Source organism: Taudactylus pleione, unplaced genomic scaffold (assembly GCF_031769625.1).
Source record: "Taudactylus pleione unplaced genomic scaffold, aTauple2 ptg000519l, whole genome shotgun sequence".
Taxonomy (NCBI): Eukaryota; Metazoa; Chordata; class Amphibia; order Anura; family Myobatrachidae; genus Taudactylus; species Taudactylus pleione.
The window spans coordinates 5,321,526-5,345,722 of NW_028284921.1; the positions used below are offsets into that span (position 1 = coordinate 5,321,526).

General features: G+C 38.5%; 2 pseudogenes; one reads left to right on the plus strand and one right to left on the minus strand.

Annotated features, from left to right (window-relative positions):
- Positions 1-11,032: 11,032 nt before the first annotated feature.
- On the minus strand, positions 11,033-11,151 carry LOC148501406 (5S ribosomal RNA; annotated as a pseudogene).
- A 4,431-nt stretch (positions 11,152-15,582) lies between these two features.
- On the plus strand, positions 15,583-15,701 carry LOC148501407 (5S ribosomal RNA; annotated as a pseudogene).
- The last annotated feature ends 8,496 nt before the right edge of the window (positions 15,702-24,197 follow it).

Below are 24,197 nucleotides of genomic sequence, written 5' to 3' on the forward strand. Positions count from 1 at the left end.
GCTCCGCCATGGGGAACAGTTCCTGGACTTTTATACTTTGTCCTAAACTTAACATGTTTTTCACATAGTATCCACATACAAGTTGTTTATAGCGTACTAGTCTCTTAGGATTAGTGTTTTGTCACAGAGGAATTGGTATAAAGATTAATCACAATGATGCATGACATAAAACATGGCAGTATGTATGGTGCAGCTCACTTGTATCAGTCCTAGTCTTTTGACTTTTTATAGAGATAATGTCTGAGTCACACCCAGCAGCTGCATGTAATGCCAGCTCCAGTATGTAGGGAAGGACCATCAAGAGTAGTGATGGGCCCAGGTACTGAGGGATGGTGACTGGTCAAATTGAGGAGGTGTGACCATGCCCCCTCACAATTTGTTTTTTAAAAGTGCAATGGAAGACGTGCTGCACAATGGAAAGGCGGCAAATTTTTCCCCCTCACCCTGGGGGCAAATACAGGAGGAGGTGCGATCGCTTCATTTGCAAGGAGAGAGAGGACTGACTGCTCCGCAGTAACAACCTCCCCAAATCCTCCGCAGCTCACCACACAGCAGCATGTCCTGAGCTAGGGAGAGAGTCTGATGATGCTGAGCAGTCTCCTTTCTCTCCCTACCCGATGTGCTACTAACCTGGGCCCCTTCCCAACCCCTCCAGCCAGCTTGGGCTCAAGTATTACCCGCCCCTTCATCTCAGCTCTTCTGATCAAGGGTACTCATGCATTGTAGTTTTGTTGTGATGTGATGAAAAAGTGTGTGGCGGGAAGCATGATGTGGCTTAGTCGCAAAATCAGTGGCGCATCAAATGTGGCCATTTTTAAGGATTTGAAGGATAGGTATACTGAATGTAGACAAACCTGTATACAGCTGATACATAGGATCTTGATTGAACATTTATACTGCTGAGGATTTAACCAATGTCATCTAATTTGAATCACATAATTCTATACAATGGTTCTATTTCGTGAAAGTATCCCGCACATGGCACACTTGTGATTCTAATAACTGAGGAATATTGCATTTTATTCACTGGTCCTTGAGCTTTTTAATATATATATATATATATATATATATATATATATATATATATATATATAATGTGTTTTGTTTATATGATTTATCCATCTGTCATTTAGTAATGTGATCAACTGTAAATTGACAGTAAATTGACTATGGGGTCTATGCATTATGCTAATTATCGGGGTCCACTGCGAGACAGCTGATCCAAAAATTAGCTGTCTCCACAAAGCAGCTTTCGGAGCAGTGAAACTTAGCACTGCCAAGTCCACTCGGCAGTGCTAGTGCGCCTGTATGACCCTGAGTTCACGCAGGTTTTCAATGCCCCAAAGTCCAACAGAAGGAGCAGACAGGGGCATAGGGATCCTAAAGGATCCCCCTTCACAACACATGTCTCCCATAGATGGCGAATGTTCCCACAGTCAAGGTCCGAAAAAAATTGTATTTTCAGAGCTTCATGAATTTCTGTCCCCATACCAGTATACAGGGACAGTGGGCGACATCGGAAGTGAAAGGTAAGCAGGATATTTCTGTGATATCTCCTCCTTTACCTTTGTGATGAATGGCTCGGACACTTAATTTTCACCTGCTGTTTTAGAAATTTTCATTTTCACCTGCTTTTGTGGAAATTAAGTGATGATGAATAGACCCCTATAGGTGGTATTAGTTTATGGTTCAATTGAGTTTAGTATAATACAGTAGTAATATGGATAACTGAATAGAATATGGAAGCTGAATGATCAAAATTCTAATTGAAAATGTTGCTTTAACACAAATTAAATTTGCACAAATGTTCTGGTTTTTTTTATTACATTGTATAACTATATTTGGAACATACACCAGCTGTTAGTGAATCATAGGCATGTGATACTTTGTGGCTGTGAATCTTTCAGAAGATATAGGGAAGTTTGCACTAATGGAATATTTTTGATATTGTCGTCATAGTCATGAGATTGGGAGACTGCAATGAGGGGTGTATATTAGAAACTTTGATTAGAATATGTTTTAAACAAATCTGGTATATAAGGCTAAATATTTGTTTGACAATTGGCTTGCATATTTGATTTTGCATGCTTTGTAGGAATGTGCATAATATATCTTAAGAAGACTCCATCCATTATGTACCGAATTTCTACCATATCACATAGTAAAGATAAATTATATTTCTGTATGAATTTAACTCACTTTTTTTGCATTTCTGTATGAATTTAACTCCTCTTTAAAATATAGTTTTTCACAATTATTTATATTGTTAAAATAATTTCTGCTCATTTCCTACTTGCTGGACTCTTAAAATGGAATGTTAAATTGCTGTTTGAAAAACAATTCAAATAAACTGACATGTATCAAGAGAAAACATTTTTTTTTCAATAATGATCTGTGGTCCTCACATCAGTAGTCTTCCTCCTGTGCCTGTGGCTGCTGGGACCACAGATGACCATAGCTGATATTCATGCCCCGAGGAAGAGCGTGTAACTCTCGAAACGCATTGGAAAACAGCTCCAGATATGCATAGCCTTAAAGACTTTCCCTGAAACTTGTGACATACTCAGGGTCTTTGGATGGTCTAGAACCTCTTAATTGGAACATCAATGGCCATGGAAACAGCATTGCATGGGATAACAGTGTATTAGTTGGCTTATTGTACATGTTTATTGCCATATTATGCTATATGACTGTGTGTATGGTTTTTATTAAATGTATGAGTTTTACTCCATAGTCCCTGATTCATATGTATAGTTTACCTACTAAGTGGATTGAATATAATTCTCAGACATATATTATCACAATCTGACATTATACTCTCTTATGTTTCATGTACCTGAGTGCGACTAGAGACATCTATATGCATAACAAGGGACGTTTTATTTAATTTCTTTTTTTCACACTGCCTCATATACATTTCTCCATCTATCTGATTCAGCGCCACTTTTGCCATACCTATTAATTTCGCACACATTTGTCCCTGGTTTACTGTGGGTGAACCATTAACAGGGCCGGCTCCAGGTGGAGCAGCACCCTGTGTGATTATTGTTTGTCACCCCCAGACTCTGGTGCACAGTGAATCCGTGCAAGGTTTAGAACAGGGCAAATCCTAATTTCCATAGACCGCGCCGTCCAGAAGACACCATTTTGGGGATGGGGGAGAGCCCAGCACTCTCTCAGCAGCTGGGCTGCCCTTAGCCATCTCAGCACAGCTGCTCTCTGCTTAGCAAAGCAAAGCTGTGGCAGTGCATGTCCATAACCCCCCGACCGCCCACGGGACACTTCGGCCATTGGGTGAAACAGTAGGAGATTATCCGAAAAATTACACTGTCCCACTGAAATTGGGATGGTTGGGAGGACTGCTTCTCTATGAGGCTTGAGTCCTTGCGCTGGTCGAACACCCCTAGATCTGGCCCATACCACTAAATTGTGCCAAGGCAGCTGTCTCTCCCCAGAAGCATTAATTGGGTTTCACTACCTTTTACATTTGGTTCTGTTTTATGATTTCATTGATTTTACTAAAATACATGATCTTTATTTATTTATGACTTCGACTTGTTCTTTATATAATATTGAATTACTGTTCTAATCTATCCTGAAAACCTTTTTTAAACTCGCATATGCATGTTTTCTATAACATACAGTATCCTTTAAGTTTTAAACTAATTTGATTTAGTTCCTATTATACCTCTATATTGTAAATGTGAAAAATTGTAGAATTGCTAAAATGTGCTATATGTTCTGCTTAAATGTGCATCTCAGTGTTTGTGACCGCTTTGGTTTCTTTTATATGCTAAAATTAAAAAAAAAAACATGTTATACACTGTAGCCTCATGTAACAGTGTCTGAAATGTGTACTATTATTTTGTATGCAGATTGAACGTTTGAATGTCCATTTTCTGCTGCCAGTGTGGCTGGTCAGAGGAATTCTAGGTGATGAGCTCACCTTGACACTCAGACACATGACTTGTTTCTGCACCTTTATATGCGCATATATATAGTGAATAAATGGCTGCTCTCATCCAGTATATACAGCATATGCAATGTCCATTACAGATTAAGTTGCTTTTACTCCATGGCTCGTTTTCTCTACTGTTATCCTGTCTACCAACTCTGCTAGAACTATTGACTTTAATTCCCAGGGAGCGTGACTCATGCTTGATTTGACCTTGTTTTTGCCTGCTGCTTTTTGTACTGCCATTAATGTTCTGTCTCCTGACCACGGTTCATTTGACTTGCCTTCTCCTCTTTTGTCTATTCTCTAACTTGAGTAATAATAAGCAGCAACAGCTATCCTCAGAAGACTAAGAAGCAACGCAATACTGGTGTAAATATATGTATATATCATAAAAGTATGAATGACATTGGTGTTCATGAAAGGGTATGAGAGATTGACATTACACTAAGTAATAATGAGTATTAGTCATTTATATAAAATGAATCTATAGATATCTAACTTTTCTAATCTATGTATTACATATGAGAAATGTAAACCATTTTTACATTTGCATTACAGTCACACAAAAAGAAAACACGAGAGTACAATTGAAACAGCAAAAGGTAAAATTTTAATTTGATTATATATTAAATGTGTAATTTGGCAAGAAATTTCTCCAATTAGAGTTTAACCTCTGACATACTGTAAGTATAATATATAAGCATAGTGCTTGTTTCCATCAGGATGCAGTCGGCATACTGGCAGTCGGAATACCGGCGCCGGAATCCTGACAGCAGTCGGAATCCTGACTCCATCTTGATAGCAGTCTGCCTCCCAACTGCTGACATTATAAAGGTAAGTATTTGGGTTAGGGGCTAGGGTTAGGCACTGGCGCTGCAGGTGGGAGGGTTAGGTTTAGGCTGCAGGAGGGGAGGGTTAGGGTTAGGCTACAGGAAAGATGGGTTAGGGAGCGGGTTAGGGGTTAGGGTCAGGATATTTGCCTACTTCTGTCAGGATTCGGGATAGTTGCTGCTGGTATTCTGACCGTCTGCGTCCTGACAGCAGGGATCCTGTACCCAAACCTTTCCATCTTGTGGCTACTCCAGCTTTGCCAAGGCTTCATCTATTATGCTGTGGATGAATCTTTGCAATATTACTGTTTATGGCCAGATTATTATTATTTTTTAGGTGCACACAAAAAATGGTGTATTTTTATCTATTTGTAGAGCTCAATATACATTCTGGTTGGCAACAGTAGCAAATGCATTGCTTATCACCAGTTGCAGATCACTTACATTCCACTGGTGTCTATGTTTTATACTATTTATTTTATGCATGTGCTATTATGCATCAATTAAGATACAAATATATCTCTAAAACAGCAGATGCTAATCCACATTCCGTGTACACAGGAAAAAATGTACTTAAATACACTAATAAAACTATAATACAGTATATGCCCAATCGATGAAGAGAGTGTCAAGCAATCGCACTGGAGCTTTCTCAAATGGTCAATCACAAGCAATGTGCTAGTGTTTGACTATCATCATCATCTATTTGCACCTGCCTCTGACCACCCACAAATGATATAACTGTCTCAGGCCCATATCCATATTTTATCTCAACTGCTTGTGGTTGTGATTGTGAGAATATGCACTTGCTATATTTGGCTTATAAAAAGTATGGTGGTCGCTCACATCAGCTTAATGACATTGCACAGGTGCTTGTAAAGGGCGGGGTTTACACTGACCAACAGAGAAAAAAAGATTCCCTCCAGCACACTGCAGCAATATCAACAAAAATACTTGAATCCTACATGATAATAGAAATTCAGAGGTATTAGTTACATACATTTGCAAATATATGAATAAGAGCCAGGCTAGCATCAAGGCTCCTCTATACTGGCGTTCCTAACATTAAGGGGTTCAGGGGTTCATGTCCAAGGCGCAAGATACCCCAAAAAATTCCAGCCATGGACCATCCCCAGGGCATCACATGAAAAGGGAAAGAAGGTGATAGTGAAGTGTAAAGTATAGATGTGTAAAGATAATCAATAAATGTTAAGAAAATAAAAAAGAATTAAAATTACATAAATAATAAACAAACAAATAGAGAGGTGATAAAAAAGTATCTATGTGAATTAAATGGTGATGCCCTGAAAATGACCAAGCCAGAGCAACTCTGGGGGCCCCACACCCAAACGCTCACCCCAAAATAATTATTGCTACCTAATAGTAGCACCCACTCTGGGTCATATAATTACAAATGAATGTACTGTATAATAACAGCACATGTATAAGCTGAAAGCAGACTCACCTAGGAGGTACCCCAGAAACCTCCACATGGCACCACACAGACCAGCACATCCTCCCAATGCTGGCTCCCTTCATGCCTCTCAAAACTGCAAACAAAAAGTATGGCGGTCGCTCACACCAGCTTAATGACATTGCACAGGTGCTTGTAAAGGGTGGGGTTTACACTGAACCACAGAGAAAAAAGATTCCCTCTAGCACACTGCAGCAATATCAACAAAAATACTTGAATCCTAAATGATAATAGAAATTCAGAGGTATTAGTTACATACATTTGCAAATATATGAATAAGCACCAGGCTCCTCTATACTGGTGTCCCTAACATTAAGGGGTTCACTTCCGAGGTGCAAGGTACCCCAAAAAATTCCAGCCATGGACCATCCCCAGGGCATCACACTAAAAGGGGAAAGAAGGTGATTTTGAAGTGTAAAGTATAGATGTGTAAAGATAATCAATAAGTGTTAAGAAAAATTTTGGCCTATGTTAGAATGCCCCCATCTCTCCTTATTCCATGCATCAAAGAGAAGGCAGGCATAACAAGCAAAATTAGGCAAATCTGCATAAGTGTGAATGAACTTGACCCTGCTGTGGGCATGAGCAGTGGGAAATTATGCAAGATACTGTACACTACATCAACAGGCATAATACTCACTCTGAATTATCTGAATTATCCCAAATGGGCATGGCTTATGACAGTTTAAGATTAAGAGGGGGCCCAGCCACTCAGGAGCCCACAGAGTCCATTCCATCTGCAACCAGAGCCAGTCGAACACTGACTGCTGCTTGTGTAAGGCTGAACACTGGGTACACAATAGATGATATGTACCCAGTCCGACATCTGCAGCAACCAGAACCAACGGGGGAGCCATCATCGACGAGTGCATACACACCTGCCGATGCAGAAAGCGGGGGCTATGCTGCATTCGACAGCATGGCTCTTGCTAACAAAATCCCCCAACACTCCTGCATGTAGGGCCGATGGAGGATGTTGCTGACAACACGCGGGACCATGCATCATCAGCAACATAATGGGTACACACTAGACTAGACTATGTATATAAAAACAATAAAACATTAACAGGCACTGTGAATGCTCAGAATTCACAATGTGTTAATGTGGATAAATAAGCCCTATCCTTTTCCCACAAACATGGAAGAGTCTCTTCTTCAATATCCTTGTTCACGTGAATATTGTCTCTATATATCAAATGGAGTCTTCCTATTGATGTAAGTATTCTATTGTGTAGTGAAAATTCAGCTCAAAAAGTAAAAAAGAAAAGCAAATAGTGTAGTATGTTCTAAAAACCATACATTTTATTCATACTCATAAAACATGAAACCTTACGGAATAATCTCACAAATCCAACAAACATATGGACATTCAAAATGAGTGCATGTAAAATCCTCCATAGGGAGTTGTGTGTACCCGTACCTTGGAAGTTCCAAATTGGGAGCAATGGTAAAAGCATATAACAGGGGAGCTCCGGATATCTCCACTCCGTCCCTCAGATGAAAATTAGAACGCCTGCAGTTATCATTGGTTCCTTTTTTTGCCAGCTATCAGGGTAACTCTGAGTGTTCTTCTTTATTATGTGGATACAGTTGAACTGAGGAAGAATCCTGTTGGAAGAATCCTGTTGGATTTGAAATGCATTGGCGGTGATTTAGAGGTGCCTAATATGTTGCTCTGATCCCCCAGATCGTACAACATATCATCTAGTGTTTACCCAGCATAACTGCACTATTTAGTGGGCCTCAGACATGGGAAGGGAGTGCCTTTTTTACCAAAGCAGCAGGCTCAATAAAGATTTTATTTTTTGCGGAGCAGCATGCGTGATGTCATGACGTTGTTCCACTGAAGAGAAGGGCTGCAAAGAGGAGCAGACAGAAGACAAGGGAGATAAGTATTGACATGAAGGGTTGGGATAGAGACACAGGGGGGGTGAGGCTGGAGAGAAACAGGGAGGATGAGGCCGGAGAGACACATGGGGCATGGTGCTGGAGAAAAACTGGGGGATGAGGCTGGAGAGACAGGGAAATTAAGTTGGAGAGACACATGGAGAGATGAGACAAGGGGATCACAACTGGTAGGATTAGATGGAAAAGGCGGGGACAGAGAATTTTAAATAATACATTTCAAGGGGTACCATTTCTTTTATTTACTGTGGATAGATGGAAGTAACCCCAAAAACTATAGGGTACCAGGTCCCATATTTTCTGTTGCTGACCCTACAAATAAGTGGAACAAAACATGCTTTAAAGCAGAGGCTAAAGGGAAATGGAGATAATGTAGCATTCTGTAATCTGTTATAAAGAAGAGCCCAAAAAATCCAGTAATGTTTGAGTTCATAATACATTAAGTAATATAATGATCATCATCATCATCAATTAAGTCTTCTGTTGAAAGTTTGTTGCCTCCCATTGTTTCAATTCTATTTAGCTGAGTTAGCTATGAATTTATAGATTATACACTTAGAGATGGCACAACTTGACCCCAATACATTCCTAATATACTGTATAGTATAAAAATTTAATAATGATCTAAATGCTTATAATTAAGTCATTAGGAAATAAAGATGCCAAAGAATATAAATCAGATACAGTAGAACCTTCCATAGATTATAACACAGATACTGTAGCATCTTCAAGTAGTTAATCGTTAAATACATTTTTAATAATTATTAATGATAATGTTAAGCAACAATACAAAACCAAAGTTGAAAAAAAAGTATTGGATTAAACATAATACACATACCAAATTATCAAATGTAGCTCTTTGTGATGTCAGAGTCAAAAATTGATTTGATTTAGATTTCTATTCTGTTCATTCACTTTGCATTTTGTTAATTATATATATATTATACATATTATATATATATAAATCAATAGAAGAAAACAGCGCCAAAATTTGTCCACTCTGTTTAACGTGAAATACCTTTCACAAGTGTGTGTTTTTTGTTTTTTTATATTGGTAAATCTAATAGAAATATAATAGAAATATTATATATATATACATATACTACTTGTATATGTAGCACTCCCTTGATAAGTATAAGGTGTCTGCTTGGTCAACAAAAAATGGTGGCCATGGCTAGGCCATCTTGGTACAAGAAACAATATAACAATATAGCTGACCACAAGCGCCTCCTAGTGCATATACAGTGAACCAATTAAACCTGTGCAATTCTCGCAACCTGTGCAAAAGCAATTTTTTGTGTTTATATCCTTGTCCTTATCCAGGACCGTGACATACAAGTGACTTTGTGCAATAAATACAACCGTGTAATATATATGAATAAATATATTTAAAACTGCATAAATAATGTGCATACATTTTTTTTTTATTAAATAAAACAATTCATAGACAACACACAATGACATAAATACACAGAAATAATGGATAAAAAGCTAGTACTAAAAGATAATAAATAGCGATTTTTAGTGAAAAATAAATATGTATTTCTTAAAATAAATCGGATTTATAGCTTATCTTTTCCAAAGGTATTTTGGGAAGAGTTCATAAAGTGCAAGGTCAGGGTTCCAACGCGTTTCATCCTCTGGACTTCATCAAGGGGAAGTGTATGCATAGAGACAGAGCAGGGTTTATATACCTTAAGTACAGGAAGCACATGTCCTCATTTCGTGACATCATTTCCTGTTACCTATTTCAGGTCAAAAAGCCGTATAATATCCAGATTTTAACAATAAAATTTGTATTATGGCACTCAGTATAAACAGTATAAAACATAGAAAGCGAATAAGGTATGTGAGTCAATGTTTTTCTGCTTCATGATTATAGTTCTGTCCAAGTGGAACGCATGTGAGGCGCACCCCGTCATTTCCGGTCATGTGGTGCGCGGGCTGGCATTGGTTTAACATAATGCCAGTCTAGTTGGAACGCAGGGAGAACACAGGATGAGCGCACTGCGTCACTTCCTGTTCCATGTAGTATTGGTTAAGTGACTACCAGTCCCCATATTACATCACCACTATATAGCTATTAAGATGTTGTTTTTCCATCTCCAGGTCCCACCGGAGGATGTGTCGCTCGCTTGTAATTATATTAGTAGACCACGAGGTCTTTTTAGATGAAGGCGGCAGCCATTTTTGTAGTTCTTTTACATTAAAGTGGCGGCCATTTTTGTAGTGTTTTTTTTTTTTTTACATGAAGCCGGCGTGCATTTTTGTAGTTCTTTTACCACTTGTAGCAATCGTCTTTATGGTTTTGAGTGCTATGTCAAACACCAATCAGGGTCAATCGGAAAACAGAGGTTTGCCATTCTTAACATAAGATGTTCAATGTCTTTCCTTGACTGTTTGTATTCCATCACTGTTCTTCCAATATTTATGGATCGTTATAATACTTCGGATAGGGATGGCGTCCATCTTGGTAGTTCTTTCACAACCTGTGGCAGCCATCTTTGTAGTTCCTAGATGCTATGACCAGTGCCATTCAATCAAGAAGTAGGAGGAATTAGCATTCTTACTCTGGGATGCTAAACGTCTTTACTGACCATTAACACGTGTCCTGAAAAAGAGGAGAAAATTAAGGCAGACACAAATATGATGAGCTATTGAATCAGAGACTCCATTCCATGATTGTCAATGCAGAAAGTGAACTATACGAAAAGACAATAGTCTATGGATACCAACTAAATAATAGGTTTATATTCATAAAAATTACATGTTAAATGGAAAGGTGACTGATGCAGGTGCAAAATTGTAAAACAAGACTCGGAGCCATATCATATTCTATATGCCATTTTATTCCCATTCACAATTTTACTACAACACCTGGTCTTCCTAGGAGGTCCCCCATCCAAGTACTGACCAGGCCCAATCATGCTTCGCTTCCAAGATCAGGCGAGATTGGGCATTGACATGTTGGTATGGTTGTAGGTATGTGTTCACTTATGCATAGATTTATGGACTTTGCTCCACGAGGACCTGTAATCAATCGCATTTCAGCTTCATCACCCTCCATATCATAAATAAGAACAATGTTTTAATAATAATACTGTAGTCCAAACTTTTGCTTCCTTTTTTTATCTATAAAGTTGTCTTTAATCGCCTTGGTACATGATAATGTGTATTATACCGCTATCATTATGTCTTAGGTCATATAAAAGGAGCTATTTCATAGTTATCATTAAACCCCATGGGAAATAAAGTGTTTAATTCGAAGATCCAGAACATTTCACGTTGAACAAGTTTTTTGCCCAGATCTCCCCCTCTCTCTCCCATGGTTACATGTTCTATTGCTTTAAAGGACAGTTCTTCTGGGTTGGATCCATGGTGTGTATTAAAATGTCTTGAGACCATGTGGTTTTCTACTTTATTCTTGATATTCCTCACATGTTCCTGCATCCTTAACTTGAGGGGCCTCTTTGTTTTTCCCACATATTTAGTACCACATGAACACTCTATCAGGTAGATCACTGATGTAGAATTACAGTTCATGAATTCCTTTATTTTATATTCCTTCGAATTATCATGATTCTTAAAGATCTTCCTTTGTGGATTCAAATATTTACAGATATTGCATCGACCACATTTGTAACATCCAACACATTTTGGTAATGTTCTGATGGGTTCTGTTGTGCCACTTCTCAGGAGACTTGGTGCTAACGAGTCTTTAAGGCTTTTGGCTTTCCTGAACACAGTGGGTGGCTTTGGTGGAATCACATCCTTTAAAATAGGGTCCAACAGCAAGATGTACCAATGTTTTGAAAGTGTCGCCCTTATCTTTTTTTCTTGTCCACTATAGGTTGTGATAAAGGGGATTATTTTATTTTCTTCTTTCACCTTCTGTTTATATATTAGTAATTCGGACCTCACCAGATTTGTAGTTTTTTGAATTGCTCTCCCAATTATTTCTTCTGGGTATTCTTTATTTTGAAATCTTTCTTGGTAGATTTGGATCTGTTGATCACACATAGTTGGATTACTACAATTACGTTTGATCCTGTGGAATTGTGAATACGGAATATTGTCCTTCCAACTCTTCAGATGATTACTTTTATAATGAAAGTAACTGTTTGTATCAACTTTTTTAATGTAGTTACTTGTGCAGATCATCTCCTTATCCCCTGTCAATACCAAGTCCAGAAATTCTATGGACGTTCTATTAAAATTGGAAGTAAATTTCAAATTCATATTGTTGTCAGATATATGTGATAAAAACGATTTAAAATTCTCTTCTGAGCCTTCCCAAATCATTAAAATATCATCAATATATCTCTTATAAAAAATGATATTTTTAAAAGGGTTGTTATTATATACATACTCCTCTTCCCAACATCCCATGAATAAATTCGCAAAGTTGGGTGCAAACGTCGTTCCCATTGCTGTTCCACATATTTGTCTGTAAAATTGGTCCAAAAATCTAAAATAATTATGTTCCAAGATAAAAGCCATTAAATCGCATAAAAATTCTCTATGTGTTGGGTTCATTGAAAGGTCTTGATTAAGAAAGTATCTACAAGCGTTAATTCCTTTGTGGTGTTCAATACAAGTGTACAATGATTGAACATCTATGGTAACCCAGGAGTAGCTTTCTTTCCATGCTAGGTTTTCCACTGCTTGTAAAACATGTGTTGTGTCTTTTAAGTACGACTCTTAGTTTTGTACATACTTCTTTAGGAAGATTTCAACATACTCAGAAATGTGTGAAGTGAGTGATTCAATTCCAGCAATTATTGGTCTTCCTGGAGGCTCTACCAATGATTTATGTATTTTAGGTAGGAAATAAAAAATGGGGGTTATGGGACTAGTATTCATAAGGTATTGGAATTCGTTTTTATCTAAAATCTCATTGTGTAATCCAAATACCAATAGTGTTCTTAGTTCATCAATATATTCATTAAGGGGATCTTGTTCAAGTAAGATATATGAGTCCTTGTCCCCCAAAAGTCGGTTTGCTTCTTTCAAATAATAAGATCGATCCATAAGTACTAGTCTCCCCCCCTTGTCAGCTGGTTTCAAAACAATATTTGTGTTATTTTTCAGATTTCTTAGTGCCTCTTTTTCACTGTTCTTAAGATTCTGCTTCTTTGTTGGCACAAATTCTTCATCGCAAAGTTCCTTTTTCACAATTTCATAAAATATGTTGATGTGACTTCCTTTGGAATCAATTGGATAGTATTTTGACTTCCCCTTCAGGCCAGATTTAGATTTTTGCATCTCAAAGTTATTTACAATTGCATTTTCCTTCTTTAAGTAATGTCTTTTTAGTGTGAGGTTCCTAATAAATTTATTTAAATCAATAAAGGTTTCGAATTTATTCATATTGCTTGTTGGAGCAAAGTTAAGTCCTTTGCTGAGCAGAGAAATTTCAGGTGGTGTAAGCTGATGTTGGGATAAGTTGAAAATTCCATGTGCTGTTGGATCTAATGGTGTAGGTTTCTTCTTTTGTATGTTCTTCCGTTTGCCCCCTCGTGTTCCTCTTCTTCTCCGATTCTTCTTTTCATTGGTGATGCCAATTTGGTCGTTTCTCTGAAAACATAAATCATTGGTAAAGCCTCCAGGAAGACCAATAATTGCTGGAATTGAATCACTCACTTAACACATTTATGAGTATGTTGAAATCTTCCTAAAGAAGTATGTACAAAACTTAGAGTCGTACTTAAAAGACACGACACATGTTTTACAAGCAGTGGAAAACCTAGCATGGAAAGAAAGCTACTCCTGGGTTACCATAGATGTTCAATCATTGTACACTTGTATTGAACACCACAAAGGAATTAACGCTTGTAGATACTTTCTTAATCAAGACCTTTCAATGAACCCAACACATAGAGAATTTTTATGCGATTTAATGGCTTTTATCTTGGAACATAATTATTTTAGATTTTTGGACCAATTTTACAGACAAATATGTGGAACAGCAATGGGAACGACGTTTGCACCCAACTTTGCGAATTTATTCATGGGATGTTGGGAAGAGGAGTATGTATATAATAACAACCCTTTTAAAAATATCATTTTTTATAAGAGATATATTGATGATATTTTAATGATTTGGGAAGGCTCAGAAGAGAATTTTAAATCGTTTTTATCACATATATCCGACAACAATATGAATTTGAAATTTACTTCCAATTTTAATAGAACATCCATAGAATTTCTGGACTTGGTATTGACAGGGGATAAGGAGATGATCTGCACAAGTAACTACATTAAAAAAGTTGATACAAACAGTTACTTTCATTATAAAAGTAATCATCTGAAGAGTTGGAAGGACAATATTCCGTATTCACAATTCCACAGGATCAAACGTAATTGTAGTAATCCAACTATGTGTGATCAACAGATCCAAATCTACCAAGAAAGATTTCAAAATAAAGAATACCCAGAAGAAATAATTGGGAGAGCAATTCAAAAAACTACAAATCTGGTGAGGTCTGAATTACTAATATATAAACAGAAGGTGAAAGAAGAAAATAAAATAATCCCCTTTATCACAACCTATAGTGGACAAGAAAAAAAGATAAGGGCGACACTTTCAAAACATTGGAACATCTTGCTGTTGGACCCTATTTTAAAGGATGTGATTCCACCAAAGCCACCCACTGTGTTCAGGAAAGCCAAAAGCCTTAAAGACTCGTTAGCACCAAGTCTCCTGAGAAGTGACACAACAGAACCCATCAGAACATTACCAAAATGTGTTGGATGTTACAAATGTGGTCGATGCAATATCTGTAAATATTTGAATCCACAAAGGAAGATCTTTAAGAATCATGATAATTCGAAGGAATATAAAATAAAGGAATTCATGAACTGTAATTCTACATCAGTGATCTACCTGTTAGAGTGTTCATGTGGTACTAAATATGTGGGAAAAACAAAGAGGCCCCTCAAGTTAAGGATGCAGGAACATGTGAGGAATATCAAGAATAAAGTAGAAAACCACATGGTCTCAAGACATTTTAATACACACCATGGATCCAACCCAGAAGAACTGTCCTTTAAAGCAATAGAACATGTAACCATGGGAGAGAGAGGGGGAGATCTGGGCAAAAAACTTGTTCAACGTGAAATGTTCTGGATCTTCGAATTAAACACTTTATTTCCCATGGGGTTTAATGATAACTATGAAATAGCTCCTTTTATATGACCTAAGACATAATGATAGCGGTATAATACACGTTATCATGTACCAAGGCGATTAAAGACAACTTTATAGATAAAAAAAGGAAGCAAAAGTTTGGACTACAGTATTATTATTAAAACATTGTTCTTATTTATGATATGGAGGGTGATGAAGCTGAAATGCGATTGATTACAGGTCCTCGTGGAGCAAAGTCCATAAATCTATGCATAAGTGAACACATACCTACAACCATACCAACATGTCAATGCCCAATCTCGCCTGATCTTGGAAGCGAAGCATGATTGGGCCTGGTCAGTACTTGGATGGGGGACCTCCTAGGAAGACCAGGTGTTGTAGTAAAATTGTGAATGGGAATAAAATGGCATATAGAATATGATATGGCTCCGAGTCTTGTTTTACAATTTTGCACCTGCATCAGTCACCTTTCCATTTAACATGCAATTTTTATGAATATAAACCTATTATTTAGATGGTATCCATAGACTATTGTCTTTTCGTATAGTTCACTTTCTGCATTGACAATCAGGGAATGGAGTCTCTGATTCAATAGCTCATCATATTTGTGTCTGCCTTAATTTTCTCCCCTTTTTCAGGACACGTGTTAATGGTCAGTAAAGACGTTTAGCATCCCAGAATAAGAATGCTAATTCCTCCTACTTCTTGATTGAATGGCACTGGTCATAGCATCTAGGAACTACAAAGATGGCTGCCACAGGTTGTGAAAGAACTACCAAGATGGACGCCATCCCTATCCGAAGTATTATAACGATCCATAAATATTGGAAGAACAGTGATGGAATACAAACAGTCAAGGAAAGACATTGAACATCTTATGTTAAGAATGGCAAACCTCTGTTTTCCGATTGACCCTGATTGGTGTTTGACATAGCACTCAAAACCATAAAGACGATTGCTACAAGTGGTAAAAGAACTACAAAAATGCACGCCGGCTTCATGTAAAAAAAAAAAAAACTACAAAAATGGCCGCCGCTTTAATGTAAAAGAACTACAAAAATGGCTGCCACCTTCATCTAAAAAGACCTCGTGGTCTACTAATATAATTACAAGCGGGCGACACATCCTCCGGTGGGGACCTGGAGATGGGAAAATAACATCTTAATAGCTATATAGTGGTGATGTAATATGGGGACTGGTAGTCACTTAACCAATACTACATGGAACAGGAAGTGACGCGGTGCGCTCATCCTGTGTTCTCCCTGCGTTCCACCTAGACTGGCATTATGTTAAACCAATGCCAGCCCGCGCACCACATGACCGGAAATGACGGGGTGCGCCTCACATGCGTTCCACTTGGACAGAACTATAATCATGAAGCAGAAAAACATTGACTCACATACCTTATTTGCTTTCTATGTTTTATACTGTTTATACTGAGTGCCATAATACAAATTTTATTGTTAAAATCTGGATATTATACGGCTTTTTGACCTGAAATAGGTAACAGGAAATGATGTCATGAAATGAGGACATGTGCTTCCTGTACTTAAGGTATATAAACCCTGCTCTGTCTCTATGCATACACTTCCCCTTGATGAAGTCCAGAGGACGAAACGCGTTGGGTCCCTGACCTTGCACTTTATGAACTCTTCCCAAAATACCTTTGGAAAAGATAAGCTATAAATCCGATTTATTTTAAGAAATACATATTTATTTTTCACTAAAAATCGCTATTTATTATCTTTTAGTACTAGCTTTTTATCCATTATTTCTGTGTATTTATGTCATTGTGTGTTGTCTATGAATTGTTTTATTTAATTAAAAAAAATTTGATGCACATTATTTATGCAGTTTTAAATATATTTATTCATATATATTACACGGTTGTATTTATTGCACAAAGTCACTTGTATGTCACGGTCCTGGATAAGGACAAGGATATAAACACAAAAAATTGCTTTTGCACAGGTTGCGAGATTTGCACAGGTTTAATTGGTTCACTGTATATGCACTAGGAGGCGCTTGTGGTCAGCTATATTGTTATATTGTTTCCTGTACCAAGATGGCCTAGCCATGGCCACCATTTTTTGTTGACCAAGCAGACACCTTATACTTATCAAGGGAGTGCTACATATACAAGTAGTATATGTATATATATATAATATTTCTATTATATTTCTATTAGATTTACCAATATAAAAAAACAAAAAACACACACTTGTGAATGGTATTTCACGTTAAACAGAGTGGACAAATTTTGGCGCTGTTTTCTTCTATTGATTTATATATATATATAATACTTAGGTGATACTGGATGGCACTCCGGGTCTTGTAAATGATGAAAGAATGTAACTGCTACCACACGCAGTCAGTCCAACATTTCGGTTTATTACCTTTATCAAGAACTTGATATTTGTTTTTGGAACCCAGGCAACATTCTTTATTTTATACTAGAGTGCCAGTTCATTTTCTTTTATCTATATATATATATATATATATATAAAGAGATATATATATAGATATATATAGATATATATAGATATATATATATATAGATATACATATATATAGGGATTGTGATAGTCTGGCACTCCATACTGATAAATTCAATTTGCTCCAGTGCCGTATCCAAAATAATGTGCATACAACCAGGGAAACGACTGGCACTCCAGGAGACTCAGGAAATGATGAAACTTAAAGCAGCTTAATAATCAATGTTTCGGAGTGACCTCCTTTATCAAGACTGAACAGAACAATACAAGACAAACATAAAATATATACCTTATGACCAACGTGACCTGTGCAGATCGAGCCTCCCATCAGGCGAGTCCCGATGACGTCACCAGAGCGACTCGTGGACGGCCGGGAACCCCCTGGGGGGGAGTGGCCTGCAATAAATGTAGTGAGAATCCATCACCATGACAATAATAAACAAAAAAAATCGTCATGCAATAAACATGCAGTCCAGAGCAATAGTATCCACATCAAAGTGTAGCACTATGACACGCTGAGATATACTGTCTACTCCTTAAAGAACATGTCTGTCAACTGGCTGAGTAAGAATACAGCTTATGCAAACTAGGTAACATACATGGTAATAGTGCCAATGGGGCCAGTCACTAACTCTAATAAACTAATCATAATCAAATACTCTATAAACAGCACGAGTCAAGATGTCACTAAAGGTATCTATAAACATAAAAATATGAGCAAAAAAAATATTGGACATAACTATCGGACATATTACATTAACATGTCTAGGATCCATGGTGATATAACACAGTGAGGGGAGATTACAAGAAGCCTGAGAGTGGAAGAAACTCATTTAAGCCTCTAGGTTGAACCATTTGAAGTTTATGTATCCAATGCGCCTCTTTTTGCAATAGAAGTCCGATCTCTATTGCCACCCCTCAGGTCCGGTGGTACATGATCAATCGTTTTGTACCTGATTGTCGACAAATTATGTTGGAATTCTTTGAAGTTTCTAGGTACAGGTTGATCTACATTCTTGCCATCAAGCACTGCTCTAATACTGGACCTATGTAGGGCCATGTGTTCTTTCATTTGTCGGGATGTTTTCCCTATATAATACAAGCCACAAGGGCATCTGATAAAATATATAACAAACCTACTAGAGCAAGTCAGCGCATGTTTGATCTTGTAAATAGTTCCAGACCTGGGATGAGAGAATGTGTCCCCTGTTTCCAAAAAGCAACAGGTCGTACATCCTGTACATCTGTAATTGCCTTGCTTACGAGTGAGAAAATGTACAGGCTTAGGTATGGCCATCCGGCTGATATCATTTTTCACAATTAGATCCTTTATATTGTGGCCATGTCGATATGAGGGAAGAATAGAGTAATATTGTAATGCAGGGATCTGCTGATTGTCAGCAACTATAGGCCAGATGTTTTTGGCTAGTTTCACAATTTTGGCACTGGCTGTGGTAAAATTTTGAGACCAAATGATTCTTTTGTCATGTTGCTTCTTGGGTTTACTTAGTAAAGAAGAGTCTCTCAAAACTGATAGTGCTCTTTGTTTGGCTCTATTTAGTAGTTTGTAGTGATAACCCCTTTGTGCAAATTTCTTCATCATCAAATTGATATGTGAAGCTGCATCTTCTGGTTCACTGCAAATCCTAACCGCAGGTAGAAATTGTGAGAATGGTAAACCTGCTTGCAAGCAGGTGGATGATGGCTTGCAGTTGAGAGTATGGTGTTGCAATCCATGCTTTTGTAATAGATTGATGTCTGGAGCACCCCCGGTAGTTTCTGTATAACCAGAACATCCAAAAAGTGAATCCGATCGCAGCTGCACTCATATGTATATTTAATTGGGTAAATCCCGTTCATTGGTTCGGTTAATGAAGGACCTGAAGTCTGATTCAGAGCAAAGCCAAAGGATGAAGATGTCATCTATATAGCAGAGAAAAACAGCTATCTGTTTGGTGAATTCAACATTGGAGAAGAAGCAGACTTGTTCCATTAGGAACATGTAAATGTTAGCAAAGCTAGGGGCCACACAGGACCCCATAGCACATCCAGATATTTGTTGATAGAAATTACTGTCAAACATAAAGTAATTATGCTTCAGGGTAAGTTGTAACAATGAGATGAAGAAATCAACAAATAACTGATATTTTTGCAATGAGTGCCGCCCTACTTTGTGATGCTGCATATCGTAACCCACTTCGTTTGAGGATTATGTGAGGAAGGCACCTGCATTTGTGTAATTTATTGGATTGAAGAAGAGTGCTGCTGGAGTGAATTGTTTATATATATATATATATATATATATATATATATATGACTTGTAGAGAAAGATGGCACTCACCAATAAATGCAGCTTATCATTTTTAATAAATCCATTGAAGAAGAGTGCTGCTGGAGTGAATTGTTTATATATATATATATATATATATATATAATATAGACTTGTAGAGAAAGATGGCACTCACCAGTAAATGCAGCTTATCATTTTTAATAAATCCATAGCAGGCTTACATTAATGTGACATTTCGGTCCCCAAATGAACCTTTTTCAAGCAGCCCAGCATATCATCCCAAACGTGGCATATATATATAGATGTGCCCAGCTAGTTTGATGTTCATGGTGGGCCATTCAGGGCTCTGAGTCACGCCATGGAACGTTATGTGATGGCTGGACTTGTGGCGTACCGTGGTATTCTTCAACTAAGGATATGCTACGGCATGTAATACAGCGCTTAACCGCTGGGTGGCTTGTGCTCCACTGTTGTAATTTGAACTGAATACCATACTGTTAAATTGGATGGATATCACATTCACACACTGTACAGTATTTGCATTTTTGCGCAACCAATATTTTTAATATCACATACAGTACATACAGTAAGCTCTTAGAACAGGATGCAAATCAGTACACATATTGTACATAACTGTATAGTAGTTTACTGTAGTTATCCGAGTTGTTATCATGGAATAACTGATACTGTAGATTAATGAGATGCACGTACAGCTTTCAATGAGATGGGGTGAATTATTCTCTAATGGTGGGGTACTGTGTATATACAGTATTTACTAGTACTGTGTAATATCTGGAAAGGAAGACAATTTTTTTATTAAAAACAGCAGCAGGTGAGTGGAGTGCCCAAGGATGAGCTCGCTACAGTATGTACTGTTCTTCATATACTATACTATAGCTGGCTTGTGGGCTAGTGGTTAGGTGATCGCTTTGCAACAATGATTGTCCCAGGTTTGAGCCCTGCAAAATATTTTTTTTTTGGCACTGTCGGCTCTGGACACTATAGAGAAACTACTGTAGTAGTGGGTTGTTTAAAAGTAAGGCATGACAAACTGATTAGTGCAAACTTGCGTCAATGTCTGCGCTGTGGTGGCTGTCAGCTCCAAGGGGTTACAATGGGATCTCTGGCACATGCCCAGAGGAGGGTTTACAATGGGATCTGTGGCCCATGCCCAGTGGAGCCAAGCCATACGCCATGTAGTGCTAAGCCATGGCGTATGGAAGATCATTGCACTGTGCATACCCAGTTGTCTGTATTACTATGTGGTTGAATTTTCTCACTTGCACCACTCTCTGCGCTGTACCAGACTTGGACACTATAGTCATTTCATGACTTCAGAAACTGCTAGTGGGCTCTTTTTGAGAGAGAGGTCTCTGTATTATAATCTGACTGTGCATTTAAAGCGCAAACATGCATCAATGTCGATGCTGTCCCAGACTTGTACACTTTAGTGATTTCATGACTTCAGTAGCTAGAAGTGGGCTCTGTTTGAGAGAGAGGTCTCTGTATTACAAACTGATTGTGCGTTTAAAAGCGCAAACTTGCAACAATGTCGTTGCTGTCCCAGACTTGTACACAATAGTGATTTAATCAGTTCAGTAACTGATAGTGGGCTCTGTTGAGAGAGAGGTCTCTGCATTACAAACTGACTGTGCATTTAAAGCAAAAACTTGAGTCAATGTCTGCACGGATGGCACTGTGGTGGCTGTCAGCCAACTCTGAGGGTTACAAATGGGATCTCTGGCACATTCCCAGTGGAGGGGCTGCAATGGGATTTCTGGTGCATGCCCAGTGGAGGGGTTACAATGACAATAGAATCTGTGGCGCATGCCCAGTAGAGCCAAGCCATACACCATGTATTGCTATGCCATGGCATATGGAAGATCATTAGTGCACATGCCCAGTTGTCTGTATTACTATGCGGTTGAATTTTCACACTTGCGCCACTGTCTGCGCTGTCCCAGACTTGTACATGATAGTGATTTCATGACTTCAGAAACTGCTAGTGGGCTCTGTTTGAGAGAGAGGTCTCTGCATTACAAACTGACTGACTGCATTTAAAGTGCAAACTTGCATCAATGTCAGCATGGTTGGCACTGCGGTGGCTGTCAGCCAGCTCCGAGGGATTACAAATGGGATCTCTGGTGCATGCCCAGTGGAGGGGTTGCAATGGGATTTCTGGTGCATGCCCAGTGGAGGGGTTACATTGACAATGGAATCTGTGGTGCATGCCCAGTGGAGCTAAGCCATACGCCATGTATTGCTATGCCATGGAAGATCATCACTGCACATGCGCAGTTGTCTGTATTACTATGCAGTTGAATTTTCACACTTGTGCCACTCTCTGCGCTGTCCCAGACTTGTATACAATAGTGATTTCCTGACTTCAGTAACTGGTAGTGGGCTCTGTTTGAGAGAGAGGTCTCTGTATTACAAACTGACTATGCATTTAAAGTGAAAACCTTTGTCAATGTCTGCACGGTTGGCACTGTGGTGGCTGTCAGCTAGCTCTGAGGGGTTGCAAATGGGATCTCTGGTGCAAGCCAAGTGGAGGGATTGCAATGGGATTTCTGGCGCATGTCCAGTGGGTCAGGAGTCACACACAGTGCAAACAAGAGACTTTCATTACCATAATAAAGGACGCTCTGTTAACCATTTACTGTAAGCAGTCAGCTCTGCCTTTGTGTCCTGAAAGGGTTATGAATGGTGATCATTGCCATCCCCCATCTGCTAGGACAACTAGTGTGCCGCTAATAATGTGTCTGTACTGTATATTAAAAACTGACTCTGCGGTTGAATTTGCACTCTGCGCTGTCCCAGACCTGTACACACTAGTGACTGGGCTCTGTTTGAGAGAGAGGTCTTTGTATTACAAACTGAATTTGTGCATTTAGAGTGCAAAAATTGCGTCAACATCGGTGCTGTCCCAGTGGAGCCGTGGCATAAGGAGGCTCATACAGTAGTAATGCACATGCCCAGTGGGTCGGGAGTCACACACAGTGCATCAGCTCCCTTCCCACAAAGCAAGCAAGAGCCTCTCATTACCATAATAAAGGATGCTTTGTTAATCCATTTACTGTAAGCAGTCAGCTCAAGCTCTGCCCTTACCTGTACGAAGCTGCATTTTCTACAATACAAACAATACAATATCTAGTGCATTGTGGTTTCATGTAAAATACAGCTGGGTGGCATAGAGTAGCATACAATAGAAATGGCAGGTGGTGGGAAGTTGAGGAGAGTCTACTGTATTGGAGTAAACTTACTTAATAATATTGAACCTCAATTGCTCTATATTTATCTAATGCTGTTTGTGCATCGATACCTGTATAAATTACAAAATTCACTCACCACCAAGTGATTACTGTGTAATCGTGTTGTGAAGATTTAAACAAAAATAAAAATAATAAAAAAATGATAAATTGTAGCCTTCCAGGCTTCAATCCTGGGATGCCCACACTGCTTTGCATTCTAACCACTACACCACAGATGCCTGCTGTAATGAGTGACGCACCTGTGTGTAATGAATGAGCATTGTGACTCGTTATGTACGTGTGGGTTGAAGATGGTGACGAGAGGGAGAAGGTTTTCCCCAGGCGAGCTCTTTCTCTCGGTGAAGTGGAGAGACCAAGCATTCTCCACAAACCAAGAGAAAGAGCTAGCTTATAGGATAGCAATTAGAGCCATATTTAGAAAATATGGGCGCCGCCGGACCATCAGGGCCCTCCAACGGCGCTGGTCTGTCCTGCTGCGCAGGGATGGGCCTCGGCTCCGTCACATAAGGAGGCATTGCTGTACAATTACATGAATTACAGTATACAGTACAATAACAAATACAATACACTACTGTGACATACAGTACACTGCACTGTAGGCTGTTGGATATCTGACAATGACTGACAGTTGTTACCACACACTCACATGACTGGCAGATATTTCATTGACAGGGTCATTAAATCTACATGGACTAAAGGGCGACACACTATTGATCAACATGGCTTGTTTGTATAGTAAACCTACAGTAACAAAAGGCAAGTTGATCCACCATACTATATTTGGTCATCAAAAATATTTTGGAAACATTTCATCCATTATTAT